Source organism: Bufo gargarizans, chromosome 2 (genome assembly GCF_014858855.1).
Source record: "Bufo gargarizans isolate SCDJY-AF-19 chromosome 2, ASM1485885v1, whole genome shotgun sequence".
Lineage (NCBI taxonomy): Eukaryota > Metazoa > Chordata > Amphibia > Anura > Bufonidae > Bufo > Bufo gargarizans.
Window position 1 is genome coordinate 40,751,470 of NC_058081.1, and position 11,442 is coordinate 40,762,911.

An 11,442-nucleotide genomic window follows, 5' to 3' on the forward strand; every position below is an offset into this window, starting at 1 on the left:
GACGGGAGACATTATACTAATGACTGCATCGGCCGCTCTAGTCTTCCGTCCATCCCACGTCCTCCTCTGGCCGCACTGACGTCCATTTTACCGAAGACCAAGCATTCAGCACTTCTACTGAGGAGATGGAAGGAGATGGAAGCCTAACATGCAACTGCTGATACAACTGGTATGCAAATGAGAAAATGCATCATGGGAGTTTTTCTTCTCACGCTCCTTCACCAGGGGGATTCTGTTTTTGTTATGAGCGTTTTTCAATAAAGTTATTAAACATGGGTTGTTTAGCAGTCACATGACCCGTATCTTATTCATGAGGGTCTGCTTACTGGTGGACTGGTCCATTCTCAAGGGGGGTGTGCAGGGCTGCAGCTGTAAGGTTGCTTCTAGGGCTGAGTGAATCGCTCTGTACAGTATTAGGCCTCATGCACACGACAGTATTGCTTTTTCAGTGTTTTGCGGTCCGTTTTTTACGGATCCGTTGTTCCGTTTTTTGTTTCCGTTGTGTTTCCGTTTCCTTTCCGTTTTTCCGTTCCGTTTTTCCGTATGCCATATACAGTATACAGTAATTACATAGAAAAAATTGGGCTGGGCATAACATTTTCAATAGATGGTTCAGGAAAAAACGGAACGGAAACGGAAGACATACGGATGCATTTCCGTATGTGTTCCGTTTTTTTTGCGGACCCATTGACTTGAATGGAGCCAAGCACCGTGATTTGCGGACAAGTATAGGACATGTTCTATCTTTTCACGGCACGGAAATACTGAAATACTGAAACGGAATGCACACTGAGACACTTCAGTATTTTTTGCTGAACCATTGAAATGAATGGTTCAGTATATGTTCCGTATACTGAGCTCAAAAAACGTCCAGTATACTGAACGCAAAATACTGTCGTGTGCATGAGCCCTTAGAATGTATTGGCTCCGATGAGCTGAAGTTATTGTTTTCCCGAATTTGGGAAATGGTTTTTACAGTACAAATTAATTTATTAAAAGTTATTGCCCGAAGTCTCGCGAGACTTCGTGAAGCAATAACTTCGGCTCATCGGAGCCAATACATTCTAATAACTGACAGTTTCCTTAGAAGTGGCCTTAAAGGGGATGTTCTACACGTTTTAACCCCTTCTGAAGACAGTGATTTTTCAACTTCCTGACAAAGCCTATTTTTGCAGATTTTGACATGTGTCACTTTATGTGGTAATAACTTTGGAACGCCTTTACTTATCCAAGCCATTCTTATAAACAAAAAATCCCAAATTTACCGAAAATTTGGGGGGGAAAAAATCACAAATTTCTTAATTTGAATTGTTCTGCTTTTAAGACGGATACTGATACCTCATAAAGTAGCTATTAATTATCATTCCCCATATGTCTGCTTTATGTTTGTGGCATTTTATGAATGTCATTATTATTATTTTTAGGACGTTAGAAGGAAATTTTTACATTTTTAAGGAAATTTCCAAAATCCACTTTTTTATGGACTAATTGAGTTTTGAAGTGACTTTGTGGGGCTTACGTAACTGTGGGGCTTACCCATAAATGACCCCATTTTAGAAACTACACCCCTCAAGTTATTCAAAAGTTATTTTACAAACGTGCTTACACCTTTATATATTTCACAAGATTTAAAGGAAAATTGAGCCGAAATTTTACTTTTTCCCCCCCAGATCTTACATTTAAAGCAGTTTTTTCCTGGAAGCAGAATGGTTTAACAGCCAAACAAACCTCAATATTTATTAGGGTCCCTTCACACGTTCGTAGTGCATTGCGGATCCGCAATACACCCGGCCGGCACCCCTATAGAAATGCCTATTCTTGTACGCAATTGCGGACAAGAATAGGACATGTTAAAAAAAAAATCCGGAGCCGCGGACCGGAAGATCAGCGGCGCGCTGCGCAAATGTGGATGCGGACAGCACACTGTGTGCTGTCCGCATCCATTCCTGCCCCATAGAGAATGAATGGGACGTGGCACCCATTCTGCGGACGTGTGAATGGACCCTTACCCTGATTCTGTAGTTTACAGAAACACCCTATATGTGGTCATAAACTGCTGTACAGGCACACGGCAGGGCACAGATGAAAGGAGCGATGTATGGATTTTGTAAGGCAGATTTTGCTGGAATGGCTTTTGGGCCAGCAGGTGGCAGCACTGAATTGGATTTTATAGGGTAGTAATCTATGAATAGAATAATGGAGAAGATTCCAATACCCTATACAAACTGCAATCTGATGATTGCATGTTGGGGTCCACTTGGGCACCTTAAAAAAGTTAAGAAAAAGTTTTTAAAAATATTAAATAAATATATAAATTCAGATCACCACCCTAAAAAAAGAAAAGAAAAGAAAAAAGGGATCATAGGCATTGCTGCATGTGAAAACCCCCCGTACTATTAACACATATAAGGCTACTTTCACACTAGCGTTTTTTGCAGATCCGTCATGGATCTGCAAAGACGCTTCCGTTACAATAATACAACCGCACGCACCCGTCATGAGCGGATCCTGTTGTATTATGTCTTATATAGCCAAGACAGATCCGTCATGAACTCTATTGAAAGTGAATGGGGGACGGATCAGTTTTCTATTGTGTCAGAGAAAACGGATCCGTCCACATTGACTTACATTGTGTGTCAGGACGATCCGTCTTGCTCCACATCCCAAAACCGCTGCAGGCAACTTTATGGTGTCCGCCTCCAGAGCGGAATGGTGACTGAACAGAGGCAAACTGAGGCATTCTGACGGATACCTTTCCATTTAGAATGCATTAGGGCAAAACTGATCTGTTTTGGACGGCTTGTGAGAGCCCATGACGGATCCCACAAACGGAAAGCCAAAACACGAGTGTGAAAGTAGCCTAAAACAACGTATCCCATACGGTGAATGGCGTAATGGGGAAAAAAAGACCAATTTGGTGTCTTTTCATCACTTTATCTACCCCCAAAAATGGTATAAAAGTGATCAAAAAGTCATACACACCCCAAAATGGTAATAACAAAAACTACAGGTCAACCCGCAAAAAATAAGCCCTCCCACATCTCTGTAGATATAACTATCAAAAAGTTGTGGGGTCAGAATATGGCGCTGAAAAGAAACATTTTTGTAGTTATTTTTTTCCCCCCGTATTTAAACGCAATAAAAATTATTCATACGTGGTATCGCTGTAATCTTACTGACCTGGAGAATGAACATAACAGGTCAATTTTACCACGTAGGGAATACCGTGGAATGGCAGAATTGTGTTTTTATTAAATAGCGCCATTACAAAGTACAAGTTTCACAAAAATCAAGCCTTCAGATGGCTATGGGAACGGAAAAATAAAAACATTATGGCCTATTTCACACGGGCGAGAATGCTTGAGTTGAACGCATTGCACCTGCACTGAATCCGGACCCATTCACTTCTATGGGGCTGTGCACATGAGCGGTGATTTTCACGCATCACTTGTGCGTTGCGTGAAAATCTCAGCATGCTCTATTTTGTGCGGTTTTTTACGCAACGCAGGCCCCATACATGTGAATGGGGCTGCTTGAAAATCGCAAGCATCTGGTTTATTTACACCATGTCCCATTTGAAGCCCCCCTGATGCACCCCTAGAGTAGAAAATCCTCAAAAGTGACCCCATTTTAGAAACTACACCCCTCAAGGTATTCAAAACTGATTTTATAAACTTTGCAAACCCTTTAGGTGTTCCACAAGAGTTATTGGCAAATGGAGATGAAATTTCAGAATTTAAATTTTTGGGAAAATTTTCCTTTTTAATCCATTTTTTCCAGTAACAAAGCAAGGGTTAACAGCCAAACAAAACTCAATATTTATTGCCCTGATTCTGTAGTTTATAGAAACACCTTATATGTGGTCGTAAACTGCTGTACGGGCGCACGGCAGGGCGCAGAAGGAAAGAAATGCCATATGGTTCCTGGAAGGCAGATTTTTCTGGACTGGTTTATTTACACCATGTCCCATTTGAAGCCCCCCTGATGCACCCCAAGAGTAGAAACTCCAAAAAAGTGACCCCATTTTGGAAACTACGGGATAAGGTGGCTGTTTAGTTGGGTACATATGATTTTTGGTTGCTCTATATTACATTTTTGTGAGGCAAGATTACAAAAATGTTTAATTCTGAAATCTCCATTTGCCAATAACTCTTGTGGAACACCTAAAGGGTTAACAAAGTTTGTAAAATTAGTTTTGAATACCTGAGGGGTGTAATTTCTTAGATGGGGTCACTTTTATGGAGTTTCTACTCTAGGGGTGCATCAGGGGGGCTTCAAATGGGACATGGTGTCAAAAAAACAGTCCAGCAAAATTTGCCTTCCAAAAACCATACGGCATTCCTTTCCTTCTGCGCCCTGCCGTGTGCCCGTACAGCAGTTTATGACCACATATGGGGTGTTTCTGTAAACTACAGAATCAGGGCAATAAATATAGAGTTTTGTTTGACTGTTAACCCTTGCTTTGTTAACGGAAAAAATGAAGTAAAATAGAAAATTTGACAAAAAATAGCTGTTTTAGCACCGTTTTTTTTTTTTACTGTGTTCATTTGAGTGGTTAGGTCATATGTTATTTTTCAAGAGCAGATTCGTACGGACGCGGCAATACCTAATATGTCTACTTTTTTAAATGTATTTAGGTTTTACACTAATTTACTTTTTTAGCCTATTGTCCTAAGTAGGGGCTCATCTCTTTCTCTCTCTCTCTCTCTCACCTGGCCTCACCATTCGTACTGTCCTAAATGCAGTGTAGGCCGCAAATGTACTTTCTAGCGCAAAAGATGAGCATTTGTCACCCAACAATGTAACAGACGATTTAGTGAAATGTATTTCCCTGTCCACTATGTAGCGCAGGGGTATATCACAGCCAAAAATTGGTGAATTTCACCCAACAATGTATCAGACAAATTAGTGAAATGACTTAAAATAAAATACGTAAAAATTAAAAATAATAATCTTGATCTATGAGGTGGAGGTCCACATGGAGTAGGAGGTTGAGGAGGCGGTGGACGTAGCGGTGTAGGTGGAAGCGGTGGTGGAGCAGGACAAAGTAGCCAACATTGGTTTTTGGTTTACATTTTTATTTTGTTTAAATTAGGGTGCACCCCAAAAGAGTGGGAAATATCAAAAATACAACAATGAGCAATTGCGCTGCAGTATAAGAATGACTGGTTAAGGCCGGTATACATGTCTATTCTGCACAAGGTACAGACAAGTCCTGTGGGATCCATGCCTGGTTCATTTTAATGAACGTGAGCTTGTCCACATTGGCTGTGATGACACCCCCTGCCATGCTAAACACACATTCAGACAATACACTGGCTGCAGGGCAGGTCAGCACCTCCAAGGCGTAAAGGGCAAGCTCAGGCCATGTGCCTAATTTGGAGACCCAGAGGTTGAAGGGGGCAGACCCATCAGTCAGTACGTGTAGGCGTGTGCACACATACTGCTCCACCATGTTGGTGAAATGCTGCCTCCTGCTAAGACGTTCCATATCAGCTGGTGGTGCTGTTTGTTGTGCCGTGCTGACAAAGCTTTTCCACATTTCGGCCATGCTAACCCTACCTTCTGAGGTGCTGGTGGTGCCCCAGCTGCATTGGCGACCTCTTCCTCTGCCTTCGCCTTGTGCTTCTACTGTGCTCCCGCTGTCAGTTGGGAATGCCACCAGCAGCGCGTCTACCAGCGTGCGCTTGTACTCGCGCATCTTACGATCACGCTCCAGTCATGGAATTAAGGACGGTACATTGTCCTTGTAACGGGGATCCAGCAGGGTGGCCACCCAGTAATCAGCACAAGTTAGAATGTGGGCAACTCGGCGGTCGTTGCGGAGACACTGCAGCATGTAATCGCTCATGTGTGCCAGGCTGCCCAGAGGCAACGAAAAGCTGTCCTCTGTGGAAGATGTATCATCTGTGTCCTCTGTATCCCCCCAGTTACAGCATGCCAGACCTGCAGGGTATTGCGATAGTGAGGTCACGGTTATGGGCAATCGAGGGTTACTCACTGTTTGGAGGAGGACCCTGGGCAGGCATGCGGCAGTGAAGGAGAGGTAGACACTAGTTCCTCTGGGGCACACTCTGGATGTATGGACCAGACCTGATGGTGTATGAGGTGCCCTGGTTGTTGCAGGTATTTTGAGTGCCTGAGGCAAGGTCCCTTTAAGGATTGTGACGCCAGTGCCTGTAACGGTGGCACACCGGTTTATAGGAGTAGTAATTGAGGTACACAGATGGTAAACCAAACGTTGCTTTACTTGGTAACAGTCCAACTTTGTACATACAGTTGATAATGATGATGCAGTCCCTTTATAACAATGTTCCACAAGAAGGCTTAACTCAATACTGCCAGGTAATAATCTTGCAAGATACTTGGAGGGTAAACAGTTAATGCTTCACAGACCAGGCTGCACTATCCCCTCAGCTATTCTGGCTGGCTGGATCCCAAGGCCCGGATGCCTAAATGCTGGCTTTAATCCTTGGTAATAAATCTTCCTCCAGTATTGACCCTTGCTCCTATTTTATAGTACCTCTGCCCATCAGCTTACTTATCTGAGCTGGTTGTACTGGCTCTGCTGGGTTTATAGGTGGCTGCAGGTTGCTCCCAGGAGGTCCATTCCTACTACTGGGGTCACTTCTTCTGTGCTTGTTGGATTGCTGGTCTCCAGGCAGGCTGTACTCCTTCACTAGCCTCCTGGTGGTAAACTAGAAGCCTGGACTATCCAGCTGCATGTCAGGAGGAGGCCCTCAGCATATCCTGGGCTGGTGCCTTCTCACTTCTGTCTCCACAGACTCCTGACTACTAACCCCTCCCTGTCTGGGCCTGGACATTTATACTAGGGGCTCCCTATCTCCCTCTAGTGTATAGGATGTCTGACTACACCCAAATAGGCCTGCTGAGCATATAACAGGGGAACCAACAAATGTAAAAACACACAGAAAAATACATTAAATGCATAGATAAATATAATGTCACTGTCCCTTGTGAGCAGGTGTAACACGTGACCCAATTGACCCTTGTGTAGTGCCCACTCCTACCTAGTGGGACACTACACAGCCACGCACCAGTGATGGCCATGAGCTGGTCTGGGTGCCAGCCTGCTGTGAACACGGTTCCTCCATCTCCTCCTCCTCATCCTCCACCTCATCATCCTCCAGAACTTTGCCCTGGCTGGACAATTGTGTACCTGGTGTTTGTGGGTGCAGGAACCCACCCTCGGAGCCACTTGCGAATGACTGGCCTGAAACCCATGGAAATGACCCCTCTTCCTCCTCCCCCTCCTGTGCCACATCCTCTTCCATCATCGCAAGAAGCGTTTTTTCAAGGAGGCATAGAAGTGGGATAGTAACCCTGAGAACGGCGTTATTGGCAGTGGCCATGTTGGTGGAGTACTCGAAACAGCACAGCAAGGAACACAGGTCTCGCATGGAAGCCCAGTCATTGGTGGTGAAGTGGTGCTGTTCTGCAGAGCGACTGACCCGTGCGTGCTGCAGCTGAAACTCCACTATGGCCTGCTGCTGCTCGCACAGTCTGGCCAGCATGTGCAAGGTGGAGTTCCACCTTGTAGGCACGTCACATATGAGGCGGTGAGCGGGAAGGCCGAAGTTACGCTGTAGCGCTGACAGGCGAGCAGCAGCAGGGTGAGAACGCTGAAAGCGCGCACAGACGGCCCGCACTTTATGCAGCAGCTCTGACATATCGGGGTAATTTTTAAGGAACCTCTGCACCACCAACCTCAGCACATGCGCCAGGCAAGGGATGTGCGTCAAATCGGCTAGTCCCAGAGCTGCTACGAGATTTTGCCCATTATCGCACACCACCAGGCCGGGCTTGAGGCTCACTGGCACCAACCACTCATCGGTTTGTTGTTCAAGGCCCATCCACGGCTCCTGTGCGGTGTGGGGTTTGTCCCCCAGACAAGTTTTAAAACTGTTGTTTACCCCTGGCTGTGCTGAAGTTGGTGGTGAAGGTGTTACGCTGACCAGATGAGGAGCTGGTAGAGGATGAGGAAGCGGAGTAGGAGGAGGAAGCAACAGGCGGCAAACTGAAGCGCCCTACAATCCTCGGTGGTGGAGGGACATGCAGCAAACTGCTACCCGCCTCAGGCCCAGCCGCCACTGCATTTACCCAGTGTGCTGTTAGGGAGATATAACGTCCGTGACCGTGCTTACTGGTCCACGTATCCGTAGTCAGGTGCACCTTGCCACAGATGGCGTTACGCAGTGCACACCTGATTTTATTTCACACTTGGTTGTGCAGGGAAGGGATGGCTCGCCTGGAAAAGTAGTGGCGGCTGGGCAAGACTTACTGTGGGACAGCCACCGCCATAAGGCATTTAAAACTCTTCATCTCAACCAGATGGAATGACAGCATTTCAAAGGCCAGTAATTTTAAAATGCTGGCATTGAGGGCTAGGGATCGTGGGTGGGTAGGGTGGGGGGGGGGTACTTCCGCTCTAGTGTTTGGGAGATAGACAGCTGAATGCTTCCGTGGGACATTGTGGAGATGGTTGGTGACCCAGGTGGTGGTGTTGCTGGCAGATCCTCTGTTTTCGGGGTGGCAGGTGGCACTGTCACTCCAGAGGTGGATGAAGAGGCAGAGACTGCAGCAGAAGAGGGAGCAGGAGGAGCCAGAGACCTTTCTTGGTTTTTAAGGTGTCTACTCCACTGCAGCTCGCGCTTTGCACTTAGACGACTGGTCATGCAGGTTGTGCTCAGGTTGAGAACGTTTATGCCTCGCTTCAGACTCTGATTGCACAGCATGCAAACCACTCGCTCCGCTTTTGCACCCTGCTTCCTCTTCTGCTGTGTTGGTGGCTCTGTGCGACCACCGCCTATTCCTCCGAACTACACAGGTCACTCGCATGACCTTGATTCCATGTGGGGTCGAGGACCTCATCATCCTCCAGATCATCTTCCACCCAGTCTTCACCCCTGCTCTGCTTGTCGGTCTGCCCACTGTAGAAAGCCACAGAAGTTGGCACCTGTGTTTCGTCATCATCCAGGACGTGCTGCGATGGTGGTTGGGCATCGGTGCACTCAATCTCTTCCACTTCTGGGGCAGGGCTAGGTGGATGGCCCTGGGAAACCCTGCTAACAGGGTCATCAAAAAGCAGAAGAGACTGCTGCATGACCTCGGGCTCAGACTGCTTGGCTGATTTGCAAGGGGGTGAGGTGAAAGACTGATGGACATCGGCTGCAGGTGCCAACTGTGGTCTTTTAGCAGGAGACTGGGTGGGAGACAATGTGAAGGAACTGGATGCACTGTCAGCAACCCAATCTACTATCGCCTGTACTTGTTCTGGTCTCACCATTCGTAGAGCCTCATTCAGCCCGACCAAATACCGCTGAAGGTTCTGTCGCCTACTCGCACCTGAGGAAGGTGTTTCACTTGGGCGTGTAGCTGGCACAGATCGACCACGTCCTCTCCCTGCAACAGGAGCTCCACCAGCAGCACCACGACCGGGGCCACGTCCCTTATTTGACGCTCTCCTCATTCTTTGCTTTCACCCACCAAACTAACAGATGGTTTATGTCAGGCGACAATGTAACTGCCAATAGTCAACAATTAGGCTCACTGAGAGTAAGGCAGCGCCGGGGTCATAAAGAGGAAACATTTCTTGAGATCACACAACAGCGACAGGCGACGTTTATACAATTACTGCACAGTCACAAAATGTTTTAATTTGTCAACCAACAATGTAACTGCAGTACTGACTGTGACAAATGCAGCAAAGGCCCCAGATGTAGGGTCTTTCATAAAATGGGTGTTTTTTTTAAACCCAGAATATAACAGCAGTATTTAAAGTTTGTATTTGACTATGACAAATGCACAGATGCTGGTGCACTGAACTTGCACAAAATGGCTTCTGCCGCCCACCTAACAGACGGATAAAAGTTATTTTTCTCTGTCACTGAGCTCAGGGCAGGGTTAACATATTGTGCGCTGCACCCACACAACCAAATTGCTGTATTCTTTCCTATCCTCTCCCTACACTAGTAACAGCAGAGTGACGGGCGGCGCTACGTGACCACAGCTTATATAGAGGCTGGTCACATGCTGCGCTGGCCAATCACAGCCATGCCAATAGTAGGCATGACTGTGATGGCTTCTAAGGCCTCTTTCACACGTGCGTTGTCCGGATCCGGCGTGTACTCCACTTGCCGGAATTACACGCCGGATCCGGAAAAACGCAAGTGTACTGAAAGCATTTGAAGACGGATCCATCTTCAAAATGCGTTCAGAGTTACTATGGCAGCCAGGACGCTATTAAAGTCCTGGTTGCCATAGTAGTAGCGGGGAGCAGCATACTTACCATCCGTGCGGCTCCCGGGGCGCTCCAGAATGATGTCAGAGCGCCCCATGCGCATGGATGACATGCCATGCGATCACGTGATCCATGCGCCTGGGGCGCCCTGACGTCACTCTGAAGCGCCCCGGGAGCCGCACGGACGGTAAGTATACCGCTCCCCACTACACTTTACCATGGCTGCCAGGACTTTAGCGTCCCGGCAGCCATGGTAACCATTCAGAAAAAGCTAAACGTCGTATCCGGCAATGCGCCGAAATGACGTTTAGCTTAAGGCTGGATCCGGATCAATGCCTTTCAATGGGCATTAATTCCGGATCCGGCCTTGCGGCAAGTCTTCAGGATTTTTGGCCGGAGCAAAAAGCGCAGCATGCTGCGGTATTTTCTCCAGCCAAAAAACGTTCCGGTCCTGAACTGAAGACATCCTGAACGGATTTCTCTCCATTCAGAATGCATTAGGATAAAACTGATCAGGATTCTTCGGGCATAGAGCCCCGACAACGGAACTCTATGCCAGAGAAAGAACGCAAGTGTGAAAGAGCCCTTAGGGCACACGAGATAAACGCTTGTTGATTGGCTGCCCTGCGGCATTTTAAAAAACGCTATTAACTGGCCGAACACAAACTTTTTCTGAAAAGTCCTAACATTCACTACAAACCTGAACTGTACAGTTTTGGTCACCCAGGACCTGGTTGAGAAGACAGTGGCTGCTGGCCCAGTGACTCCACAACCTTGCCTAGGAACTGCTAAGCTCCATTCACTTGAGTAGAAACAAAACACCGCTAGGGGGAGCTCTGAACGCATCTCACAAACTAGAAGCTATAATAGCAATGTGAACTGCAACACACAACAGCACAGCTTAATATCAGACACCCCTCTCAAAGATAACCACTCGGTACAATCCATCTACTTTAACCACACAGCTCAGTCTCCTCAGAGACTGTCAAAAATTGCCGATGCTGACTATATTTCAAGTCATCATGGCGGGGTATTGGGAAAAGTTTTCAATAAGCAATAATCACGCCTCGGTTAGACCTCATTGGCTATGATACTGCCACTGCGCAAAGCTAACCTGTATACCGTCCCAGCTGCAGCCGCACACCCAGCACTGCTTAGCCAGCTTAGGGCGACACACAATT

The 11,442-nt window shown here is 46.8% G+C and overlaps 1 non-coding gene across 1 annotated transcript; it reads right to left on the reverse strand.

Annotated features, from left to right (window-relative positions):
- Positions 1-11,231: 11,231 nt before the first annotated feature.
- On the reverse strand, positions 11,232-11,372 carry LOC122929770. Its single transcript, XR_006387999.1, has one exon. It is a non-coding gene; the product is annotated as a U4 spliceosomal RNA (small nuclear RNA).
- Positions 11,373-11,442: the final 70 nt, after the last annotated feature.